Below are 27,876 nucleotides of genomic sequence, written 5' to 3'. Positions count from 1 at the left end.
TAGCGATATCCCCGTGGAAACAAGTCCGCTGGAGGACGATGTAGTGAATATCGACGCAATTTGAGTGGTCCTTCGTCATTAGGAGGCCCTGAAAGTTACAATTAACTATCTGTTTTGCGTCTGATTCGAAAATCTAGACTCACAGGAGAACGACCATAAGGTGCTCGAGGCAACAATAGACTCTTGGAGACAAGTCGGCTGAAGGACGATGTATTGAATCTCGTCGCAATTTGAGCGTTCCATCGTCATTATGAGGCCCTGAACGTTACAATTAACTATCTGTTTTGCGTCGCATTCGAAAATCTAGACTCACAGGAGAACGACCGTAAGGTGCCCAAAGCAGCAATATCCCCTTTTAGACCAGTACGCTGGAGGACGATTTATTGAATCGCGACGCAATTTGGGTGCTCCATCGTCATTAGGATGCCCTGAACGTTACAATTACTTATCAGTTTCGCGTCGGATTCGAAAATCTAGACTCACAGGAGAACGACCGTAAGGTGCCCGAGGCAGCAACAGACCCATGGAGACAAGTCTGGTGGAGGCCGATATATTGAATCTCGACGCAATGTGAGTGTTCCATCGTCATTACGAGGCCCTGAACGTTACAATTAACTATCAGTTTCGCGTCGTATTCGAAAATCTAGACTCACAGGAGACGGAAAACATGGAGCACGAGGCAGCAATAGACCCTTGGAGACAAGTCGGCTCGGGGCCGATGTATTGAATCTCGACGCAATTTGAGTGTTCCATCGTCATTAGGAGGCCATGAACGTTACAATTAACTATCAGTTTTGCGTCGGATTCTAAAATCTTGTCTCACAGGAGAACGACCATAAGGTGCCCGAGGCAGCAATAGACCTTTGGAGACAAGTCGGCTGAAGGACGATGTATTGAATCTCGGCGCAATTTGAGTGTTCTATCGTCTTTAGGAGGCCCTGAACGTTACAATTAACTATCATTTTAGCGTCGGATTCGAAAATCTACTCACAGGAGAAGGATCATATGCTGCCCGAGGCAGCAATATCCCCTTGGATACAAGTCGGCTGGATGACGATGTATTGAATCTCGACGCTATTTGAGTGTTCCATCGTCATTAGGAGGCCCTGAACGTTACAATTAACTATCAGTTTTGCGTCGGATTCGAAAATCTAGACTCACAGGAAAACGATCATAAGGTGCCCCAGACAGCAATTGACCCTTGGAGAGAGGTCGGCTGGAGGACGATGTATTGGATCGCGACGCAATTTGAGTGCTCCATCGTCATTAGGAGGACCTGAACGTTAGAATTAACTATCTGGTTCGCGTCGGATTCGAAAATCTACACTCACAGGAGAACGACCGTAAGGTGCCCGAGGCAGTAACAGACCCCTGGAGACAAGTCGGGTGGAGGCCGATGTATTGAATCTCGACGCAATTTGAGTGTTCCATCGTCATTAGGAGGCCATGAACGTTACAATTAACTATCTGTTTTGCGTCGGATTCTAAAATCTAGACTCAGAGGAGAACGACCATAAGGTGCCCGAGGCAGCAATAGACTCTTGGAGACAAGTCGGCTGAAGGACGATGTAATGAATCTCGTCGCAATTTGAGCGTTCCATCGTCATTATGAGGCCGTGAACGTTACAAATAACTATCTGTTTTGCGTCGGATTCGAAAATCTAGACTCACATGAGAACGACCATAAGGTGCCCGAGGCAGCAATAGACCTTTGGAGACAAGTCGGCTGAAGGGCGACGTATTGAATCTCGGCGGAATTTGAGTGTTCCATCGTCATTAGGAGACCCTGAACGTTACAATTAACTATCTTTTTAGCGTCGGATTCGAAAATCCGCTCACAGGAGAAGGATCATATGGTGAACGTGACATCAATATCCCTTTGGATACAAGTCGGCTGGATGACGATGTATTGAATCTCGACGCTATTTGAGTGTTCCATCGTCATTAGGAGGCCCTGAACGTTACAATTAACTATCAGTTTTGCGTCGGATTGGAAAATCTAGACTCACAGGAAAACGATCATAAGGTACCCCAGACAGCAATTGACCCTTGGAGAGAGGTCGGCTGGAGGACGATGTATTGGCTCGCGACGCAATTTGAGTGTTCCATCGTCATTAGGAGGCTCTGAACATAACAATTAACTATCATTTTTGCGTCGGATTCGAAAATCTAGACTCACCGGAGAACGAGCATAAGGTGCCCGAGGCAGCAATAGACCCTTGGAGACAAGTCGGCTGGAGGACGATGTATTGAGTCTCGACGCAATTTTAGTGTTACATCGTCATTAGGAGGCGCTGAACGTTACAATTAACTATCATTTTAGCGTCGGATTCGAAAATCTACTCACAGGAGAAGGATCATATCAAGCCCGAGACAGCAATATCCCCTTTGGTACAAGTCAGCTGGAGGACGATGTATTGAATCTCGCGCAATTTGGGTGTTCCATCGTCATTAGGAGGCGCTGAACGTTACAATTAACTATCATTTTTGCGTCGGATTCGAAAATCTAGACTCACAGGAGACGGACCATATGGTGCCCAAGGCAGCAATATCCCCTTTGGAGACAAGTCGGCTGGAGGCCGATGTATTGAATCTCGACTCCATTTGAGTGTTCCATCGTCATTAGGAACCACTGAACGTTACAATCAACTATTATTTTAGCGTCGGATTCGAAAATCTACTCACAGGAGAAGGATGATATGGTGCCCGAGACAGCAATATCCCCTTGGAGACAAGTCGGCTGCAGGACGATGTATTGGATCGCGACGCAATTTGAGTGTACCAACGTAACTAGGAAGCCCTGAATGTTACAATTAACTATCAGTTTTTCGTCGGATTCGAGAATCTAGACTCGCTGGAGACGGACCATAAGGTGCCCAAAGCAGCAATATCCCTTTTTAGACCAGTCCGCTGGAGGACGATTTATTGAATCGCGACGCAAATTGGGTGCTCCATCGTCTGTAGGAGGCCCTGAACGTCACAATTAACTATCAGTTTCGCGTCCGATTCGAAAATCTTGACTCACAGGAGAACGACCGTAAGGTGCCCGAGGCAGTAACAGACCCCTGGAGACAAGTCGGGTGGAGGCCGATGTATTGAATCTCGACGCAATTTGAGTGTTCCATCGTCATTAGGAGGCCATGAACGTTACAATTAACTATCTGTTTTGCGTCGGATTCGAAAATCTAGACTCACAGGAGAACGACCATAAGGTGCCCGAGGCAGCAATAGACTCTTGGAGACAAGTCGGCTGAAGGACGATGTATTGAATCTCGTCGCAATTTGAGCGTTCCATCGTCATTATGAGGCCGTGAACGTTACAAATAACTATCTGTTTTGCGTCGCATTTGAAAATCTAGACTCACAGGAAATCGATCATAACGTGCCCCAGGCAGCAATAGACCCTTGGAGACAAGTCGGCTCGGGGCCGATGTATTGAATCTCGACGCAATTTGAGTGTTCCATCGTCATTAGGTGGCCCTGAGCGTTACAATTAACTATCAGTTTTGCGTCGGGTTCGAAAATCAAGGCACAGGAGAACGATCATAAGGTGCCCGAGTCAGCAATAGACCCTAGGAGAAAAGTCGGCTGGAAGACGATGTATTGGATCGCGACGTAATTTGAGTTTTCCATCGCCATTAGGAGGCCCTGAATGTTACAATTAACTATCAGTTTTTCGTCGGATTCGAAAATCTAGACTCACTGGAGACGGACCATAAGGTGCCCGAGGCAACATCCCCCTGGAGACCAGTCGGCTGGAGGCCGATGTATTGAATCTCGACTCAATTTGAGTGTTCAATCGTCATTAGTAGGCGCTGAACTATACAATTAAATATCAGATATGCGTCGGATTCGAAAATCTGGACTCACAGGAGACGGACCATAAAGTGCCCGAGGCAAGTCGGCTGAAGGACGAGGTATTGAATCTCGTCGCAATTTGAGCGTTCCATCGTCATTATGAGGCCGTGAACGTTACAAATAACTATCTGTTTTGCGTCGCATTTGAAAATCTAGACTCACAGGAAATCGATCATAACGTGCCCCAGGCAGCAATAGACCCTTGGAGACAAGTCGGCTCGGGGCCGATGTATTGAATCTCGACGCAATTTGAGTGTTCCATCGTCATTAGGTGGCCCTGAGCGTTACAATTAACTATCAGTTTTGCGTCGGGTTCGAAAATCAAGACACAGGAGAACGATCATAAGGTGCCCGAGTCAGCAATAGACCCTAGGAGAAAAGTCGGCTGGAAGACGATGTATTGGATCGCGACGTAATTTGAGTTTTCCATCGCCATTAGGAGGCCCTGAATGTTACAATTAACTATCAGTTTTTCGTCGGATTCGAAAATCTAGACCCACTGGAGACGGACCATAAGGTGCCCGAGGCAACATCCCCTTGGAGACCAGTCGGCTGGAGGCCGATGTATTGAATCTCGACTCAATTTGAGTGTTCAATCGTCATTAGTAGGCGCTGAACTATACAATTAAATATCAGATATGCGTCGGATTCGAAAATCTGGACTCACAGGAGACGGACCATAAAGTGCCCGAGGCAAGTCGGCTGAAGGACGATGTATTGAATCTCGTCGCAATTTGAGCGTTCCATCGTCATTATGAGGCCCTGAACGTTACAATTAACTATCTGTTTTGCGTCGCATTCGAAAATCTAGGCTCACAGGAAAACGATCATAACGTGTGTAACGGAACTGAAATGATGGTGGGCTGACAGTAATTTGGAGCCCGCGCGTCGGAAACGGGCGCGCTGGTGTGAGACTGCCAGGGAGTGCACCCTGATGCCATCTATTGGCGAAACTGGGAATTAGCGCTGTCTCAGACAATGCACTATGCTTTCGGAGTCAAATGTATTCTTTTTATTGGTAATTATAAGCTATTACTGTATGATTTAATGTTATAAAGCGCTAGTAGTAAATTATTATGACTGGTATGAACTCCAGGGTAATAAATGTAAATATTCTTAAATACTAAATGATTTCGGTAAAAAGGTGGTAGGGGAACGCCCCCACTCTTGGTGATACGAGCATAGCTAGAGGTAGCTGGAGACACAGGGACTGAACAATGGAATGGCCTGGGGAGTGTTGACGTGAGCGGACGTGCATAACTGTGCTCACGCAAAAGTGACTGTGCAACAGCGAAAAGGAGAATATCGTCGCCGTTTGTATAGTAGAACGCGACGAATGGTTGTCGAAGCCGTCTCTATGCCACTGGGGCTGATTGTAAGAGTTCCTGCGCCCAGATTTTATGGCGGACGTGCAGTAGCTTATACGAGTACTACAGCTCGTAGTTCCAGCCGCCATTAAGGGCATGAGGCGCGAAGAGCTGCGTTAGCCACATGCATCCCACCACCAGCACCGACACGTCTACCCAAGGCAAGACTGCTTGAAATTGTTAAGTCGAACTTTGTATACATGTAAAAGCAGAATACCAGTTTTCTTTTGTGCAAGTGCAGAAGACTGAATATAGTAATGAGTAAAATTACAACGCATGTTGTTCATTGTAAAGTGTAGTAACCTGAAACATAGTGTAGTGAAATCAGACTGAGGCCACCATCGCCTCTTTCATTTACAATTCTTTTGGTTGTAGAATACTTTAGCGTTTAAGAATGTAGAAAAGAGCAATGGTCACACCAGAATGAGTCGCCTATTTATAGTTACTTAAATTTTTCTGAGTAACCTTTCAAGTAAAGTCACTTAACTAATTCTATAGCAATTGTCCAAAGAGTAATATCCCAAAATCATTAAATAAGTTGAAGGGTAGAAGTCTGTTAACCTAAGTAGCTTAAATTGTCTTGGTGGTAATTACCAAGCCAACTCACAGAAATTGAGAGAGTATTTGCTTTGTAGAATCACCTAGAATGATCAGAAATAGTAATATTCAGAATTAAGTTTAAAATTCAACTCAAGGCGTTTCACTTTGAAACGAGCCAAAAAATTGATTTATTCTTTTGCTCCTTCAGAGCTGGCGACCGTAGTTATAAGTATTTTCAGGAGGATTCGACGGTAAGTCTGCTGCTCTCGTCGTGCTGATAGGATTATCTACTGCTGCTAGCAGTGGTGATTGGATACATAAGCTCACTACCCAGTTAAGTGGGTCAGGTACGCAGTGTTACCGTGTGAACTGTAGGGCACTGTAGGCCGTGGATCGAACCCGTTCAATCATCACAGCTCTTTGAGAAATAGTCCGGTTAGGAGTGTACTAATCCAATAGGTAAATACTGGCGAGTAACGGTCAGAAATGTATACGCAAGTGAATTTAGCAAGGTCTATGTAGCACCTAGTTAATGTGGTGTAATGGCGAGGGTAGGAATGGAGTAAAAGTGAGCTGAGCTTGTGGCAGCTGTGCTGTCTTCAAAGATTAATAACGCCAGAATTCACTACTAACTCTTACCATTAGGGCTGAGCTATTTACGGTTAAAATACGTAGCAGTAAGCGCAAAGGCGTGACAGCTACAAGTCCGTATTGGCTTTATACATACGGAAGTAGGAAGCGGGTCATTCTGTCAGTGAAGGGGTTAAAACAACGGAGTCACTTGAGAACATACCCCATTTACTGATGGAAAGATTCGGCGGTTCGGTCGCACGTGCCACAGGCAGCAATAGACCCTTGGAGACAAGTCGGCTGGAGAACGATGTATTGGATCGAGACACAATTTGAGTGTTCCAACGTAACTAGGAGGCCCTGAATGTTACAATTAACTATCAGTTTTTCGTCAGATTCGAGAATCTAGACTCACTGGAGACGGACCATAAGGTGCCCAATGCAGCAATATCCCCTTTTAGACCAGTCCGCTGGAGGACGATTTATTGAATCGCGACGCAATTTGGGTGCTCCATCGTCATTAGAAGGCCCTGAACGTTACAATTAACTATCAGTTTCGCGTCGGATTCGAAAATCTAGACTCACAGGAGGATGACCATAAGGTGCCCGATGCAGCAATAGACCCTTGGAGACCATTCGGCAGGAGGACGATATATTGACTCTCGACGCAAATTGAGTGTTCCATCGTCATTAGGAGGCGCTGACTGTTACACTTAACTATCATTTTAGCGTCGGATTCGAAAATCTACTCACAGGAGAAGGATCATATGGTGCCCGAGACAGCAATATCCCCTTGGATACATGTCGGCTGGAGGACGATGTATTGAATCTCGACGCAATTTGAGTGTTCAATCGTCATTAGGAGGCCCTGAACGTTACTATTAACAATCAGGTTTGCGTCTAATTAGAAAATCTAAACTCACATGAGAACGACCATAAGGTGCCCGAGGCAGCAATAGACCATTGGTGACAAGTCGGCTGGACGACGATGTATTGAATCTCGACGCAATTTGAGTGTTCCATCGTCATTAGGAGGCCCTGAACGTTACAATTAACTATCAGTTTTTCGTCGGATTCGAAAATCTAGACTCACTGGAGACGGACCATAAGGTACCCGAAGCAGCAATATCCCCTTGGAGACAAGTCGGCTAGGGGCCGATGTATTGAATCTCGACGCAATTTGAGTGTTCCATCGTCATTAGGAGGCGCCGAACGTTACAATCGACTATTATTTTAGCGTCGAATTCGAAAATCTACTCACAGGAGAAGGATGATATGGTGCTTGAGACAGCAATATCCCCTTGGATACAAGTAGGCTGGAGGATGATGTATTGAATCTCGACGCAATTTGAGTGTTCCATCGTCATTAGGAGGCCCTGAACGTTACAATTTGCAATCAGTTTTGCGTCGCATTAGAAAATCTAGATTCACAGGAGAACAACCATAAGGTGCCCGAGGCAGCAATAGACCCATGGAGACAAGTCGGCTGAAGGACGATGTATTGAATCTCGACGCAATTTGAGTGTTCCATCGTCATTAGGAGGCCCTGAAAGTTACAATTAACTATCAGTTTTGCGTCGGATTCGAAAATCTACACTCATAGGAGAACGACTATAAGGTGCCAGAGGCAGCAATAGGCCCTTGGAGACAAGTCGGCTGAAGGACGATGTATTGAATCACGACGCAATTTGAGTGTTCCATCGTCATTAGGAGGCCCTGAACGTTACAATAAACTAACAGTTTCGCATCGGATTCAAAAATCTAGACTCACAGGAGACGGACTATTTGGAGCCCGAGGCAGCCATAGACCCTTGGAGACAAGTCGGCTGGAGGACGATGTATTGGATCGCGAATCAATTTGAGTGCTCCATCGTCATTAGGAGGCCCTGAAAGTTACAATTAACTATCAGTTTTTCGTCGGATTCAATAATCTAGACTCACTGGAGACGGACCATAAGGTGCCCGAGGCTATATCACCTTGGAGACCAGTCCGCTGGAGGACGATGTATTGAATCGCGACGCAATCTGTTTGTTCGATCGTCATTAGGAGGCGCTGAACGTTACAATTCACCATAATGGTTGCGTCGGATTCGAAAATCTAGACTCACAGTAGAAGGATCATATTGTGCCCGAGACAGCAATATCCCCTTGGAAACAATTCGGCTGGAGGCCGATGTATTGAATATCGACGCAATTTGAGTGTTCCATCGGCATTAGGAAGCCCTGAACTTTACAATTAACAATCAGTTCCGCGTTGGATTCGAAAATGTAAACTCACAGGAGAGCGACAAAAAGGAGCCCGAGGCAGCAATATCCCAATGGAGACAAGTCGGCCGGAGGACGATGTATTGAGTCTCGACGCAATTTGAGTGTTCCATCGTCATTAGGAGGCCCTGAACGTTACAATCAACTATTATTTTAGCGTCGGATTCGAAAATCTACTCACAGGAGAAGGATGATATGGTGCTTGAGACAGCAATATTTCCTTAGATACAAGTGGGCTGGAGGATGATGTATTGAATCTCGACGGAATTTGAGTGTTCCATCGTCATTAGGAGGCCCTGTACGTTACAATTTGCAATCAGTTTTGCGTCGCATTAGAAATTCTAGACTCACAGGAGAACAACCGTAAGGTGCCCGAGGCAGCAATAGACCCATGGAGACAAGTCGGCTGAAGGACGATGTATTGAATCTCGACGCAATTTGAGTGTTCCATCGTCATTAGGAGGCCCTGAAAGTTACAATTAACTATCAGTTTCGCGTCGGATTCGAAAATCTAAACTCACAGGAGAGCGACCATATGGAGCCCGAGGCAGCAATATCCCAATGGAGACAAGTCGGCTGGAGAACGATGTATTGAGTCTCGACGCAATTTGAGTGTTCCATCTTCATTAGGAGGCCCTCAACGTTACAATTAACTATCAGTCTTTCGTCGGATTCGAAAATCTAGACTCACTGAAGACGGACCATAAGGTGCCCGAAGCAGCAATATCCCCTTGGAGACAAGTCGGCTGGAGGCCGATGTATTGAATCTCGACGCAATTTGAGTGTTTCATCGTCATTAGGAGGCCCTGAACGTTACAATTAGCAATCAGTTTTGCGTCGCATTAGGAAATCTAGACTCACAGGAAAACGACCATAAGGTGCCCGAGGCAGCAATAGACTCTTGGAGACAAGTCGGCTGGAGGACGATGTATTGGATCGCGACGCAATTTGAGTGTTCCAACATAACTAGGAGGCCCTGAGTGTTACAATGAACCATCAGTTTTTCGCCGGATTCGAGAATCTAGACTCACTGGAGACGGACCATAAGGTGCCCAAAGCAGCAATATCCCCTATTAGACCAGTCCGCTGGAGGACGATTTATTGAATCGCGACGCTATTTGAGTGGTCCATCGTCATTAAGAGGCCCTGAATGTTACAATTAACTATCAGTTTTTAGTCGGATTCGAAAATCTAGACTCACTGGAGACGGACTATAAGGTGCCCGAAGCAGGAGACCAGTCCGCTGGAAACAATGTATTGAATTGCGACCTAATTTGAGTGTTCCATCGTCATTAGGAGGCCCTGAACGTTACGATTAACTATCAGTTTCGCATTGGATTCGAAAATCTAGACTCACAGGAGAAGGACCATATGGTGCCCGAGGCAGCAATATCCCCTTGGAGACAAGTCGGCTGGAGGCAGATATATTGAGTCACGAGGCAATTTAAGTGTTTCATCGTCACTAGGAGGCCCTGAAAGTTACAATTAACTATCATTTTCGCGTCGGATTCGAAAATCTAGACTCACAGGAGAACGACCATAAGGTGCCCGAGGCAGCAATAGACCCTTGGAGACAATTCGGCTGGAGCACGATGTATTGACTCTCGACGCAATTCGAGTGTTCCATCGTCATTAGGAGGCGCTGAACGTTACAATTAACTTTCATTCTAGCGTTGGGTTCGAAAATCTACTCACAGGAGAAGGATCATATGGTGCCCTAGACAGCAATGTCCTCTTGGAGACAAACCGGCTGGAGGCCGATGTATTGACTCTCGACGCAATTTGACTGTTCCATCGTCATTAAGAGGCCCTGACCGTTACAATTAACTATCTGTTTTGCGTCGGATTCGAAAATCTAGACTCACAGGAGACGGACCACATGGAGCCCGAGGCAGCAATATCCCCTCGTAGACAAGTCGGCTGGAGGTCGATGTATTGTCTCTCGACGCAATTTGATTGTTCCATCGTCATTAGGAGGCCCTGAACGTTACAATTAACTATCTGTTTTGCGTCGGATTCGAAAATCGAGACTCACAGGAGAACTGCCATAAGGTGCCCGAGGCAGCAATGGACTCTTGGAGACAAGTCGGCTGAAGGACGACGCAATTTGAGTGTTCCATCGTCATTAGGAGGCCCTGAACTTGACAATTAACTATTAGTTTCGCGTCGGATTCAAAAATCTGCACTCACAGGAGATGGACCATTTGGTGCCCGAGGCAACAATATCCCCTTGGAGTCAAGGCGGCTGATGGACGATGTATTGAATCTCGACGCAATTTGAGTGTTCCATCGTCATTAGGAGGCCCTGAACTTAACAATTAACGATTAGTTTTGCGGCGGATTCGAAAACCTACACTCACAGGAGAAGGATCATATGGTGCCCTAGACAGCAATATCCCCTTGGAGACAAATCGGCTGGAGGCCGATAAATTGATTCTCGACGCAATTTGAGTGTTCCGTCGTCATTAGGAAGCCCTGAACGTTACAATTAACAATCAGTTTGGCGTCGGTTTCGAAAATCTAGACTCACAGGACAGCGACCATAAGGAGCCCGAGGAAGCAATATCCCCATGGTGACAAGTTTGCTGGAGGCCTGTAAGTTGAATCTCGATGCAATTCGAGTGTTCCATCGTCATTAGGAGGCCCTGAACGTTACAATTAACTATCAGATTTGCGTCGGATTCGAAAAGCTGGACTCACAGGAGAACGATCATAAGGAGCCCCAGGCAGCAATAGACCCTTGGAGACAAGTCAGCTGCTGGACGATGTATTAGATCGCGACGCAATTTGAGTGTTCCATCGTAACTAGGAGGCCCTGAATGTTACAATTGACTATCAGTTTTTCGTCGGGTTCGATAATCTAGACTATCCGCAGACGGACCATAAGGTCCCAGAAGCAGCAATAGACCCTTGGAGACAAGTCGGCTGGAGGACGATGTATTGAATCTCGACGCAATTTGAGTGTTCCATCGGCATTAGGAAGCCCTGAAGGTTGCAATTAACAATCAGTTTCGCGTCGGATTCGAAAATCTAGACTCACAGGAGAAGGATCATATGGTGCCCGAGGCAGCAATATCCCCTTGGAGACAAGTCGTCTGGAGGATGATGTATTGAATCTCGACGGAATTTGAGTGTTCCATCGTCATTAGGAGGCGCTGAACGTTACAATTAACTAACAGTTATGCGTCTGATTCGCAAATCTAGACTAACAGGAGAACGACCATAAGGTGCCCGAGGCAGCAACAGACCCTTGGAGTCAAGTCGGCTGGAAGGCGATGTATTGAATCTCGACGCAATTTGAGTGTTCCATCGTCATTAGGAGGCCCTGACCGTTACAATTAACTATCATATTTGCGTCGGATTCGAAAATCTAGACTCACAGGAGAACGACCATAAGGTGCCCGAGGCAGCAATAGACCCTTGGAGACAAGTCGGCTTGAGGGCGATGTATTGACTCTCGACGCAATTTGAGTGTCCCATCGTCATTAGGGGGGGCTGAACGTTACAATTAACTATCATTTTAGCGTCGGATTCGAAAATCTACTCGCAGGAGAAGGATCATATGGTGCCCGAGACAGAAATATCCCCTTGGATACAAGTCGGCTGGAGGACGATGTATTGAATCTCGACGCTTTTTGAGTGATCCGTCGTCATTAGGAGGCCCTGAAAATTGCAATTAACTAACAGTTTCGCGTCGGATTAGAAAATCTAGACTCACTGGAGACGGACCATAAGGTGCCCGAGGCTATATCCCCTTGGAGACCAGTCCGCTGGAGGACAATGTATTGAATCGCGACATAATTTGAGTGCTTCATCGTCTTTAGTAGGCCCTGAACGTTACAATTAACTATCAGTTTTGCGTCGGATTCGAAAACGTAGAATCACCGGAGACAGACCATGTGGTGCCCGAGGCAGCGATATCCCCTTGGAGACAAGTCGGCTGGAGGACGATGTAGTGAATCTCGACGCAATTTGAGTGTTCCATTGTCATTAGGAGGCCCTGTACGTTACAATTAACTATCAGTTTTGCGTCGTTATAGAAAATCTAGACTCACAGGAAAACGATCATTAGGTGCCCCAGGCAGCAATAGACCCTTGAAGACAAGTCGGCTAGAGTACGATGTATTGGATCGCGACGCAATTTGAGTGTTCCATCGTAACTAGCAGGCCCTGAATGTTACAATTAACCATCAGTTTTTCGTCGGATTCGAAAATCTAGACTCACTGGAGACGGACCACATGGAGCCCGAGGCAGCAATATCCCCTTGTAGACAAGTCGGCTGGAGGACGATGTATTGTCTCTCGACGCAATTTGATTGTTCCATCGTCATTAGGAGGCCCTGATTGTTACAATTAACTATCTGTTTTGCGTCGGATTCGAAAATCGAGACTCACAGGAGAACTGCCATAAGGTGCCCGAGGCAGCAATGGACTCTTGGTGACAAGTCGGCTGAAGGACGACGCAATTTGAGTGTTCCAGCGTCATTAGGAGGCCCTAAACTTTACAATTAACTCTTAGTTGTGCGTCGGATTCAAAAATCTACACTCACAGGAGATGGACCATTTGGTGCCCGAGGCAGCAATATCCCCTTGGAGACAAATCGGCTGAGTGCCGATACATTGATTCTCGACGCATATTGAGTGTTCCATCGTCATTAGGAAGCCCTGAACGTTACAATTAACAATCAGTTTGGCGTCGGTTTCGAAAATCTAGACTCACAGGACAGCGACAATAATGAGCCCGAGGCAGCAATATCCCCATGGTGACAAGTCGGCTGGAGGCCGGTATGTTGAATCTCGATGCAATTTGAGTGTTCCATCGTCATTAGGAGGCACTGAACATTGCAATTAACTATTTGTTTCGCGTCGGATTGAAAATCTAGACTCACAGGAGACGGACCACATGGAGCCCGAGGCAGCAATATCCCCTTGTAGACAAGTCCCCTGGAGGCCGATGTATAGAATCTCGACGCAATTTGAGTGTTCCATCGTCATTAGGTGACCCTGAACGCTGCAATTAACTATGAGTTTTGCGTCGGGTTCGAAAATCTAGACTCTCAGGAGATCGATCTTAAGGTGACTGTGGCAGAAATAGACCTTTGGAGACAAGTCGGCTGGAGGACGATGTATTGGATCGCGACGCAATTTGAGTGTTCCATCGTCTTTAGGAGGCCCTGAACATTACAATTAACTAACAGTTTTGCGTCGGATTCTCATATCTTGACTCACAGGGGAACGACCATAAGGTTCTCGGGGCAGCAATAGCCCTTGGAGACAAATCGGCTGAATGCCGATATATTGATTCTCGACGCAATTTGAGTGTTCCATCTTCATTAGGAAGCCCTGAACGTTACAATTAACAATCAGTTTCGCGACGGTTTCGAAAATCTAGACTCACTGGACAGCGACCATAAGGAGCCCGAGGCAGCAATATCCCCATGGAGACAAGTCGGCTGGAGGCCGGTATGTTGAATCTCGATGCAATTTGAGTGTTCCATCGTCATTAGGAGGCCCTGAAAGTTACAATTAACTATCAGTTATGCGTCGGATTCGAAAATCTAGACTCACAGGAGAAGGATCATATGTACCCGAGACAGCAATATCGCCTTGGAGACAAGTCGGCTGGAGGACGTTGTAGTGAATCTCGATGCAATTTGAGTGTTCCTTCGTCTTTAGGAGGCCCTGAAAGTTACAATTAACTATCAGTTTCGCGTCGGATTCAAAAATCTACACTCACAGGAGATGGACCATTTGGTGCCCGAGGCAGCAATATTCCCTTGGAGACAAGTCGCCGGAGGACGATGTATTGAATCTCGACGCAATTTGATTGTTCCATCGTCATTAGGAGGCACTGAACGTTACAATTAACTATTAGTTTCGCGTCGTATTCGAAAATCTAGACTCACAGGAGACGGACCACATGGAGCCCGAGGGAGCAATATCGCCTTGTAGACAAGCCGGCTGGAGGTCTCGACGCAATTTGAGTGTTCCATCGTCATTAGGAGGCGCTTAACGTTAGAATTAACTGTCATTTTTGCGTCGGATTCGAAAATGTAGACTCACAGGAGAACGACCATAAGGTGCCCGAGGCTGCAATAGATCCTTGGAGACAAGCCGGCTCGAGGCCGATGTATTGAATCTCGACGCTATTTGAGTGTTCCATCGTCATTAGGAGGCCCTGAAAGTTACAATTAACTATCTGTTTTGCGTCGGATTCGAAAATCTAGACTCACAGGAGACGGACCACATGGAGCCCGAGGCAGCAATATCCCCTTGTATACAAGTCGGCTGGAGGTCGATGTATTGTCTCTCGACGCAATTTGATTGTTCCATCGTCATTAGGAGCCCCTGAACGTTACAATTAACTATCTGTTCTGCGTCGGATTCAAAAATCGAGACTCACAGGAGAACTGCCATAAGGTGCCCGAGGCAGCAATGGACTCTTGGAGACAAGTCGGCTGAAGGACGACGCAATTTGAGTGTTCCATCGTCATTAGGAGGCCCTGAGCTTTACAATTAACTATTAGTTTCGCGTCGGATTCAAAAATCTACACTCACAGGAGATGGACCATTTGGTGCCCGAGGCAGCAATATCCCCTTGGAGTCAAGTCGGGTGAAGGACGATGTATTGAATCTCGACGCAATTTGAGTGTTCCATCGTCATTAGGAGGCCCTGAAAGTTACAATTAACTATCTGTTTTGCGTCGGATTCTAAAATCTAGACTCACAGGAGACGGACCACATGGAGCCCGAGGCAGCAATATCCCCTTGTATACAAGTCGGCAGGAGGTCGATGTATTGTCTCTCGACGCAATTTGATTGTTCCATCGTCATTAGGAGCCCCTGAACGTTGCAATTAACTATCTGTTTTGCGTCGGATTCAAAAATCGAGACTCACAGGAGAACTGCCATAAGGTGCCCGAGGCAGCAATGGACTCTTGGAGACAAGTCGGCTGAAGGACGACGCAATTTGAGTGTTCCATCGTCATTAGGAGGCCCTGAGCTTTACAATTAACTATTAGTTTCGCGTCGGATTCAAAAATCTACACTCACAGGAGATGGACCATTTGGTGCCCGAGGCAGCAATATCCCCTTGGAGTCAAGTTCGCTGATGGACGATGTATTGAATCTCGACGCAATTTGAGTGTTCCATCGTCATTAGGAGGCCCTGAACTTTACAATTAACGATTAGCTTTGCGGCGGATTCGAAATCCTACACTCACAGGAGATGGACCATTTGGTGCCCGAGGCAGCAATATCCCCTTGGAGACAAATCGGCTGAGTGCCAATATATTGATTCTCCACGCAATTTGAGTGTGCCATCGTCATTAGGAAGCCCTGAACGTAACAATTATCAATCAGTTTGGCGTCGGTTTCGAAAATCTAGACTCACAGGACAGCGACCATAAGGAGCCCGAGGCAGCAATATCCCCATGGTGACAAGTCGGCTGGAGGCCGGTAAGTTGAATCTCGATGCAATTTGAGTGTTCCATCGTCATTGGGAGGCCCTGAACGTTACAATTAACTATCAGTTTTCGTCGGATTCGAAAAGCTGGACTCACAGGAGAACGATCATAAGGAGCCCCAGGCAGCAATAGACCGTTGGAGACAAGTCGACTGGTGGTCGATGTATTAGATCGCGACGCAATTTGAGTGTTCCATCGTAACTAGGAGGCCCTGAATGTTACAATTAACTATCAGTTTTTCGTCGGGTTCGATAATCTAGACTCACCGGAGACGGACCATAAGGTGCCAGAAGCAGCAATAGACCCTTGGAGACAAGTCGGCTGGAGGACGATGTATTGAATCTCGACGCAATTTGAGTGTTCCATCGTCATTAGGTGGCCCTGACCGTTACAATTAACTATCAGTTTTACGTCGGGTTCGAAAATCTAGACTCACAGGTGAACGATCATAAGGTGCCCGAGGCAGCAATAGACCCTTGGAGACAAATCGGCTGAATGCCGATGTGATGAGTCTCGACGCAATTTGAGTGTTCCATCGTCATTTGGAAGCCCTGACCGTTACAATTAACAGTTAGTTTCGCGTCGGATTCGAAAATCTAGACTCACAGGAGAACAGACCATGTGGTGCCCGAGGCAGCGATATCCCCTTGGGGACAAGTCGGCTGGAGGACGATGTAGTGAATCTCGACGCAATTTGAGTGTTCCATCGTCATTAGGAGGCCGAGTACGTTACAATTAACTATCAGTTTTGCGTCGAAATGGAAAATCTAGACTCACAGGAAAACGATCATTAGGTGCCCCAGGCAGCAATAGACCCTTGAAGACAAGTCAGCTGGAGTACGATGTATTGGATCGCGACGCAATTTGAGTGTTCCATCGTAACTAGCAGGCCCTGAATGTTACAATTAACCATCATTTTTTCGTCGGATTCGAAAATCTAGACTCACTGGAGACGGACCAAAAGGTGCCCGAAGCAGCAATATCCTCTAGGAGACCAGTCCGCTGGAGTACGATGTATTGAAACGCGAAGCAATTTGAGTGCTCCATCGTCATTACGAGGCCGTGAACGTTACAATTAACTATCAGTTTGCGTCGGATTCGAAAACGTAGAATCAAAGGAGACGGACCATGTGGTGCCCGAGGCAGCGATATCCCCTTGGAGACAAGTCGGCTGGAGGACGATGTAGAGAATCTCGTCGCAATTTGAGTGTTCCATCGTCATTAGGAGGCGCTGAAAGTTACAATTAACTATGATTTTTGCGTCGGATTCGAAAATCTAGACTCACAGGAGAACGACCATAAGGTGCCCGAGGCAGGAATAGACCATTGGAGACAATTCGGCTGGAGCACGATGTATTGACTCTCGACGCAATTCGAGTGTTCCATCGTCATTAGGAGGCGCTGAACGTTACAATTAACTTTCATTCTAGCGTCGGGTTCGAAAATCTACTCACAGGAGAAGGATCATATGGTGCCCGAGACAGCAATATCCCCTTGGAGACAAATCGGCTGGAGGCCGATGTATTGACTCTCGACGCAATTTGATTGTTCCATCGTCATTAGGAGGCCCTGAACGTTACAATTAACTATCTGCTTTGCGTCGGATTCGAAAATCGAGACTCACAGGAGAACTGCCATAAGGTGCCCGAGGCAGCAATGGACTCTTGGAGACAAGTCGGCTGAAGGACGACGCAATTTGAGTGTTCCATCGTCATTAGGAGGCCCTGAACTTTACAATTAACTATTAGTTTCGCGTCGGATTCAAAAATCTACGCTCACAGGAGATGGACCATTTGGTGCCCGAGGCAGCAATATCCCCTTGGAGTCAAGTCGGCTGGAGGACGATGTATTGGATCGCGAATCAATTTGAGTGCTCCATCGTCATTAGGAGGCCCTGAACGTTACAATTAACTATCAGTTTTTCGTCGGATACGAAAATCTAAATTCACAGGAAAACGATCATAAGGTGCCCTAGGCGGCAATAGACCCTTGGAGACAAGTCGGCTGGAGGACGATATATTGGATCGCGACGCATTTTGAGAGTTCCATCGTAACTAGGAGGACCTGAATGTTACAATTAACTATCAGTCTTTCGTCGGATTCGAAAATCTAGACACACTGGAGACGAACCATAAGGTGCCCGAAGCAGCAATATCCTCTTGGAGACCAGTTAGCTGGAGGACGATGTATTGAATCGCGACGCAATTTGAGTGTTCCATCGTCATTAGGAGGCCCTGAACGTTACAATTAACTATCAGTTTCGCGTCGGATTCCAAAATCTAGACTCACAGGAGAAGGACCATATGGTGCCCGAGGCGGCAATATCCCCTTGGAGACAAGTCGGCTGGAGGGCGATGTATTGAATCTCGACGCAATTTGAGTGTTTCATCGTCATTAGGAGGCGCTGCACGTTACAATTAACTAACAGTTATGCGTCGGATTCGCAAATCTAGACTAACAGGAGAACGATCATAAGGTTCCCGAGGCAGCAATATCCCCTTGGAGACAAGTCGGCTGGAGGGCGATGTATTGAATCTCGACGCAATTTGAGTATTCCATCGTCATTATTAGGCACTGAACGTTACAATTAACTATCAGTTTCGCGTCGGCTTCAAAAATCTAGACTCACTGGAGACGGGCCATAAGGTGCCGGAGGCTATATCCCCTTGGAGACCAGTCCGCTGGAGGACGATGTATTGAATCGCGACGCAATTTGAGTGCTCCATCGTCTTTAGGAGGCCCTGAACGTTACAATTAACTATCAGTTTTGCGTCGGATTCGAAAACGTAGAATCACCAGAGACAGACCATGTGTTGCCCGAGGCAGCGATATCACCTTGGAGTCAAGTCGGCTGGAGGACGATGTAGTGAATCTCGACGCAATTTGAGTGTTCCATCGTCATTAGGAGGCCCTGAACATTACAATTAACAATCAGTTTTGTGTCGGATTCTAAAATCTAGACCTACAGGGAAACGACCATAAGATGCCCGAGGCAGCAATGGACCCTTGGAGACAAATCGGCTAAATGCCGATGCATTGAGTCTCGACGCAATTTGAGTGTTCCATCGTCATTAGGAAGCCCTGACCGTTACAATTAACAATCAGTTTCGCGTCGGATTCGAAAATCTAGACTCACAGGAGAGCGACCATAAGTAGCCCGATGCAGCAATATCACCATGGAGACAAGTCGGCTGGAGGACGATGAATTGAATCTCGACGCATTTTGAGTGTTCCATCGTCATTAGGAGGCCCTGTACGTTACAATTAACTATCAGTTTTGCGTCGGATTCGAAAATCTAGACTCACAGGAAAACGATCATTAGGTGCCCCAGGCAGCAATAGTCCCATGAAGACAAGTCGGCTGGAGTACGATGTATTGGATCACGACGCAATTTGAGTGTTCCATCGTAACCAGCAGGCCCTGAAAGTTACAATTAACCATCAGTTTTTCGTCTGATTCGAAAATCTAGACTCACTGGAGACGGACCATAAGGTGCCCGAAGCAGCAATATCCCCTTGGAGACCAGTCCGCTGGAGTACGATGTATTGAATCGCGACGCAATTTGAGTGCTCCATCGTCATTAGGAGGCCCTGAACGTTACAATTAACTATCAGTTTCGCGTCGGATTCGAAAATCTAGACTCTCAGGAGAAGGACCATGTGGTGCCCGAGGCAGCAAAATCCCCTTGGAGACAAGTCGGCTGGAGGACGATGTATTGAATCGAGACGCAATTTGAGTGTTGCATCGTCATTAGTAGGCCCTGAACGTTACAATTAACTATCATTTTTGCGTCGGATTCGAAAATCTAGACTCACAGGAGAACGACCAAAAGGTGCCCGAGGCAGCAATAGACCCATGGAGACCATTCGGCTGGAGGACGATATATTGACTCTCGACGCAATTTGAGTGTTCCATCGTCATTAGGAGGCGCTGAACGTTACAGTTAACTATCATTTTAGCGTCGGATTCGAAAATCTATTCACAGGAGAAGGATCATATGGTGCCCGAGACAGCAATATCCCCTTGGATACAAGTCGGCTGTAGGACGATGTATTGAATCTCGACGCAATTTGAGTGCTCCATCGTCATTAGGAGGCCCTGAACGTTACGATAATCTTTTAGTTTCGCGTCGGATTCAAAAATCTAGACTCACAGGAGACGGACTATTTGGAGCCCGAGGCAGCAATAGACCCTTGGAGACAAGTCGGCTGGAGGACGATGCATTGAATCTCGACGCAATTTGAGTGTTCCATCGTCATTAGGAGGCCCTGACCGTTACAATTAACTATCAGTTTCGCGTCGGATTCGAAAATCTAGACTCACAGGAGAGCGACCATAAGTAGCCCGAGGCAGCAATATCACCATGGAGACAAGTCGGCTGGAGGACGATGTATTGAATCTCGACGCAATTTGAGTGTTCCATCGTCATTAGGAGGCCCTGTACGTTACAATTAACTATCAGTTTTGCGTCGGATTCGAAAATCTAGACTCACAGGAAAACGATCATTAGGTGCCCCAGGCAGCATTAGTCCCTTGAAGACAAGTCGGCTGGAGTACGATGTAGTGAATCTCGACGCAATTTTAGTGTTCCATCGTCATTAGGAGGCCCTGAACATTACAATTAACAATCAGTTTTGTGTCGGATTCTAAAATCTAGACCTACATGGAAACGACCATAAGATGCCCGAGGCAGCAATAGACCCTTGGAGACAAATCGTCTGAATGCCGATGCATTGAGTCTCGACGCAATTTGAGTATTCCATCGTCATTAGGAAGCCCTGACCGTTACAATTAACAATCAGTTTCGCGTCGGATTCGAAAAACTAGACTCACAGGAGAGCGACCATAAGTAGCCCGAGGCAGCAATATCACCATGGAGACAAGTCGGCTGGAGGACGATGTATTGAATCTCGACGCAATTTGAGTGTTCCATCGTCATTAGGAGGCCCTGTACGTTATAATTAACTATCAGTTTTGCGTCGGATCCGAAAATCTAGACTCACAGGAAAACGATCATTAGGTGCCCCAGGCAGCAATAGTCCCTTGAAGACAAGTCGGCTGGAGTACGATGTATTGGATCACGACGCAATTTGAGTGTTCCATAGTAACCAGCAGGCATTGAAAGTTACAATTAACCATCAGTTTTTCGTCGGATTCGAAAATCTAGACTCACTGGAGACGGACCATAAGGTGCCCGAAGCAGCAATATCCCCTTGGAGACCAGTCCGCTGGAGTACGATGAATTGAATCGCGACGCAATTTGAGTGCTCCATCGTCATTAGGAGGCCCTGAACGTTACAATTAACTATCAGTTTCGCGTCGGATTCGAAAATCTAGACTCACAGGAGAAGGACCATGTGGTGCCCGAGGCAGCAAAATCCCCTTGGAGACAAGTCGACTGGAGGACGATGTATTGAATCGAGACGCAATTTGAGTGTTGCATCGTCATTAGGAGGCCCTGAACGTTACAATTAACTATCATTTTTGCGTCTGATTCGAAAATCTAGACTCGCAGGAGAACGACCATAAGGTGCCCGAGGCAGCAATAGACCCTTGGAGACCAGTCCGCTGGAGTACGATGAATTGAATCGCGACGCAGTTTGAGTGCTCCATCGTCATTAGGAGGCCCTGAACGTTACAATTAACTATCAGTTTCACGTCGGATTCGAAAATCTAGACTCACAGGAGAAGGACCATGTGGTGCCCGAGGCAGCAAAATCCCCTTGGAGTCAAGTCGGCTGGAGAACGATATATTGACTCTCGACGCAATTTGAGTGTTCCATCGTCATTAGGAGGCGCTGAACGTTACAGTTAACTATCATTTTAGCGTCGGATTCGAAAATCTATTCACAGGAGAAGGATCATGTGGTGACCGAGACACCAATATCCCCTTGGATACAAGTCCGCTGGAGGACGATGTATTGAATCGAGACGCAATTTGAGTGTTGCATCGTCATTAGGAGGCCCTGAACATTACAATTAACAATCAGTTTTGTGTCGGATTCTAAAATCTAGACCTACAGGGAAACGACCATAAGATGCCCGAGGCAGCAATAGACCCTTGGAGACAAATCGTCTGAATGCCGATGCATTGAGTCTCGACGCAATTTGAGTATTCCATCGTCATTAGGAAGCCCTGACCGTTACAATTAACAATCAGTTTCGCGTCGGATTCGAAAAACTAGACTCACAGGAGAGCGACCATAAGTAGCCCGAGGCAGCAATATCACCATGGAGACAAGTCGGCTGGAGGACGATGTATTGAATCTCGACGCAATTTGAGTGTTCCATCGTCATTAGGAGGCCCTGTACGTTAAAATTAACTATCAGTTTTGCGTCGGATTCGAAAATCTAGACTCACAGGAAAACGATCATTAGGTGCCCCAGGCTGCAATAGTCCCTTGAAGACAAGTCGGCTGGAGTACGATGTATTGGATCACGACGCAATTTGAGTGTTCCATCGTAACCAGCAGGCATTGAAAGTTACAATTAACCATCAGTTTTTCGTCGGATTCGAAAATCTAGACTCGCAGGAGAACGACCATAAGGTGCCCGAGGCAGCAATAGACCCTTGGAGACCAGTCCGCTGGAGTACGATGAATTGAATCGCGACGCAATTTGAGTGCTCCATCGTCATTAGGAGGCCCTGAACGTTACAATTAACTATCAGTTTCACGTCGGATTCTAAAATCTAGACCTACAGGGAAACGACCATAAGATGCCCGAGGCAGCAATAGACCCTTGGAGACAAATCGTCTGAATGCCGATGCATTGAGTCTCGACGCAATTTGAGTATTCCATCGTCATTAGGAAGCCCTGACCGTTACAATTAACAATCAGTTTCGCGTCGGATTCGAAAAACTAGACTCACAGGAGAGCGACCATAAGTAGCCCGAGGCAGCAATATCACCATGGAGACAAGTCGGCTGGAGGACGATGTATTGAATCTCGACGCAATTTGAGTGCTCCATCGTCATTAGGAGGCCCTGAACGTTACAATTAACTATCAGTTTCACGTCGGATTCGAAAATCTAGACTCACAGGAGAAGGACCATGTGGTGCCCGAGGCAGCAAAATCCCCTTGGAGACAAGTCGGCTGGAGGACGATATATTGACTCTCGACGCAATTTGAGTGTTCCATCGTCATTAGGAGGCGCTGAACGTTACAGTTAACTATCATTTTAGCGTCGGATTCGAAAATCTATTCACAGGAGAGGGATCATATGGTGACCGAGACAGCAATATCCCCTTGCATACAAGTCGGCTGGAGGACGAAGTATTGAATCTCGACGCAATTTGAGTGCTCCATCGTCATTAGGAGGCTCTGAACGTTACAATGACCTATTAGTTTCGCGTCGGAATCAAAAATCTAGACTCACAGGAGACGGACTATTTGTAGCCCGAGGCAGCAATAGACCCTTGGAGACAAGTCGGCTGGAGGACGATGTATTGGATTGCGAATAGATTTGGGTGCTCCATCGTCATTAGGAGGCCCTGAGTGTTACAATTAACAATCAGTTTTTCGTCGGATTAGAAAATCTAGACCCACATGAGAACGAGCATAAGGTGCCCGAGGCAGCAATAGACCTTTGGAGACAAGTCGGCTGAAGGACGATGTATTGAATCACGGCGCAATTTGAGTGCTCCATCGTCATTAGGAGGCCCTGAACGTTACAATAAACTATTAGTTTCGCGTCGGATTCAAAAATCTAGACTCACAGGAGACGGACTGTTTTGAGCCCGAGGCAGCAATAGACCCTCGGAGACAAGTCGGCTGGAGGACGATGCATTGGATCGCGAATCAATTTGGGTGCTCCATCGTCATTAGGAGGCCCTGAATGTTACAATTAACTATCAGTTTTTCGTCGGATTCAAAAATTTAGAATCACTGGAGACGGACGATAAGGTGCCTGAGGCTATATCCCCTTGGAGACCAGTCCGCTGGAGGACGATGTATTGAATCGCGACGCAATTTGAGTGTTCCATCGTCATTAGGAGGCCCTGAACGTTACAATTAACTATCATTTTTGCGTCGGATTCGAAAATCTACTCGCAGGAGAATTATCATATGGTGCCCGAGACAGAAATATCCCCTTGGATACAAGTCGGGTGGAGGACGATGGATTGAATCTCGACGCAATTTGAGTGTTCAATCGTCATTATGAGGCCCTGAACGTTACAATTAACTATCAGTTTTTCGTCGAATTCGAAAATCTAAATTCACAGGAAAACGATCATAAGGTGCCCCAGGCAGCAATAGACCCTTGGGGACAAGTCGGCTGGAGGACGTTATTATTGGATCGCGACGCAAATTGAGAGTTCCATCGTAACTAGTAGGACCTGAATGTTACAATTAACTATCAGTCTTTCGTCGGATTCGAAAATCTAGACTCACTGCAGACGGACCATAAGGTGCCCGAAGCAGCAATATCCCCTTGCAGACCAGTTAGCTGGAGGACGATGTATTGAATCGCGACGCAATTTGAGTGTTCCATCGTCATTAGGAGGCCCTGAACGTTACAATTAACAATCAGTTTCGCGTCGGTATAGAAAATCTAGACTCACAGGAGAAGGACCATATGGTGCCCGAGGCAGCAATATCCCCTTGGAGACAAGTCGGCTGGAGGATGATGTATTGAATCTCGACGGAATTTGAGTGTTCCATCGTCACTAGGAGGCGCTGATCGTTACAATTAACTAACAGTTATGCGTCGGATTTGCAAATCTAGACTAACAGGAGAACGACCATAAGGTGCCCGAGGCAGCAACAGACCCTTGGAGACAAGTCGGCTGGAAGCCGATGTATTGAATCTCGACGCAATTTGAGTGTTCCATCGTCATTAGGAGGCCCTGACCGTTACAATTAACTATCATATTTGCGTCGGATTCGAAAATCTAGACTCACAGGAGAACGACCATAAGGTACCCGAGGCAGCAATAGACCCTTGGAGACAAGTCGGCTGGAGGACGATGTATTGAATCTCGACGCTACTTGAGTGATCCGTCGTCATTATGAGGCCCTGAAAGTTGCAATTAACTATCAGTTTCGCGTCGGATTAGAAAATCTAGACTCACTGGAGACGGACCATAAGGTGCCCGAGGCTATATCCCCTTGGAGACCAGTCCGCTGGAGGACAATGTATTGAATCGCGACATAATTTGAGTGCTTCATCGTCTGTAGGAGGCCCTGAACGTTACAATTAACTATCAGTTTTGCGTCGGATTCGAAAACGTAGAATCACCGGAGACAGACCATGTGCTGCCCGAGGCAGCGATATCCTCTTGGAGACAAGTCGGCTGGAGGACGATGTAGTGAATCTCGACACAATGTGAGTGTTCCATAGTCATTAGGAGGCCCTGTACGTTACAATTAACTATCAGTTTCGCGTCGTTATAGAAAATCTAGACTCACAGGAAAACGATCATTAGGTGCCCCAGGCAGCAACAGACCCTTGAAGTCAAGTCGGCTGGAGTACGATGTATTGGATCGCGACGCAATTTGAGTGTTCCATCGTAACTAGCAGGCCCAAAATGTTACAATTAACCACCAGTTTTTCGTCGGATTCGAAAATCTAGACTCACTGGAGACGGACCACATGGAGCCCGAGGCAGCAATATCCCCTTGTAGACAAGTCGGCTGGAGTTCGATGTATTGTCTCTCGACGCAATTTGATTGTTCCATCGTCATTAGGAGGCCCTGATTGTTACAATTAACTATCTGTTTTGCGTCGGATTCGAAAATCGAGACTCACAGGAGAACTGCCATAAGGTGCCCGAGGCAGCAATGGACTCTTGGAGACAAGTCGGCTGAAGGACGACGCAATTTGAGTGTTCTATCGTCATTAGGAGGCCCTGAACTTTACAATTAACTATTAGTTGTGCGTCGGATTCAAAAATCTACACTCACAGGAGATGGACCATTTGGTGCCCGGAGCAGCAATATCCCCTTGGAGTCAAGTCGGCTGATGGACGATGTATTGAATCTCGACGCGATTTGAGTGTTCCATCGTCATTAGGAGCCCCGGATCTTTACAATTAACTATTAGTTTCGCGTCGGATTCAAAAATCTAGACTCACAGGAGACGGACTATTTGGAGCCCGAGGCAGCAATAGACCCTTGGAGACAAGTCGGCTGGAGGACGATGTATTGGATCGCGAATCAATTTGAGTGCTCCATCGTCATTAGGAGGCCCTGAATGTTACAATTAACTATCAGTTTTTCGTCGGAATCAAAAATCTAGCCTCACTGGAGACGGACCATAAGGTGCCTGAGGCTATATCCCCTTGGAGACCAGTCGGCTGGAGGACAAAGTATTGAATCGCGACGCATTTTGAGTGTTTGATCGTCATTAGGAGGCGCTGAACGTTACTATTCACTATCATGTTTGCGTCGGATTCAAAAAACTAGACTCACAGTAGAAGGATCATATTGTGCCCGAGACAGCAATATCCCCTTGGAGACAAGTCGGCTGGAGGCCGAAGTATTAAATCTCGACGCAATTTGAGTGTTCCATCGTCATTAGGAGGGCCTGAACGTTACAATTAACTATCAGTTTTTCGTCGGATACGAAAATCTAAATTCACAGGAAAACGATCATAAGGTGCCCTAGGCGGCAATAGACCCTTGGAGACAAGTCGGCTGGAGGACGATATATTGGATCGCGACGCAATTTGAGAGTTCCATCGTAACTAGGAGGACCTGAATGTTACAATTAACTATCAGTCTTTCGTCGGATTCGAAAATCTAGACACACTGGAGACGGACCATAAGGTGCCCGAAGCAGCGATATCCCCTTGGAGACCAGTTAGCTGGAGGACGATGTATTGAATCGCGACGCAATTTGAGTGTTCCATCGTCATTAGGAGGCCCTGAACGTTACAATTAACTATCAGTTTCGCGTCGGATTCGAAAATCTAGACTCACAGGAGAAGGACCATATGGTGCCCGAGGCGGCAATATCCCCTTGGAGACAAGTCGGCTGGAGGGCGATGTATTGAATCTCGACGCAATTTGAGTATTTCATCGTCATTAGGAGGCGCTGAACGTTACAATTAACTAACAGTTATGCGTCGGATTCGCAAATCTAGACTAACAGGGGAACGATCATAAGGTTCCCGAGGCAGCAATATCCCCTTGGAGACAAGTCGGCTGGAGGGCGATGTATTGAATCTCGACGCAATTTGAGTATTCCATCGTCATTATTAGGCACTGAACGTTACAATCAACTATCAGTTTCGCGTCGGCTTCAAAAATCTAGACTCACTTTAGACGGGCCATAAGGTGCCGGAGGCTATATCCCCTTGGAGACCAGTCCGCTGGAGGACGATGTATTGAATCGCGACGCAATTTGAGTGCTCCATCGTCTTTAGGAGGCCCTGAACGTTACAATTAACTATCAGTTTTGCGTCGGATTCGAAAACGTAGAATCACCAGAGACAGACCATGTGGTGCCCGAGGCAGCGATATCACCTTGGAGTCAAGTCGGCTGGAGGACGATGTAGTGAATCTCGACGCAATTTGAGTGTTCCATCGTCATTAGGAGGCCCTGAACATTACAATTAACAATCAGTTTTGTGTCGGATTCTAAAATCTAGACCTACAGGGAAACGACCATAAGATGCCCGAGGCAGCAATGGACCCTTGGAGACAAATCGGCTAAATGCCGATGCATTGAGTCTCGACGCAATTAAAGTGTTCCATCGTCATTAGGAAGCCCTGACCGTTACAATTAACAATCAGTTTCGCGTCGGATTCGAAAATCTAGACTCACAGGAGAGCGACCTTAAGTAGCCCGATGCAGCAATATCA

This window comes from Schistocerca serialis, chromosome 6 (genome assembly GCF_023864345.2).
Source record: "Schistocerca serialis cubense isolate TAMUIC-IGC-003099 chromosome 6, iqSchSeri2.2, whole genome shotgun sequence".
Taxonomy (NCBI): Eukaryota; Metazoa; Arthropoda; class Insecta; order Orthoptera; family Acrididae; genus Schistocerca; species Schistocerca serialis.
This window is presented reverse-complemented; position numbering follows the sequence as displayed.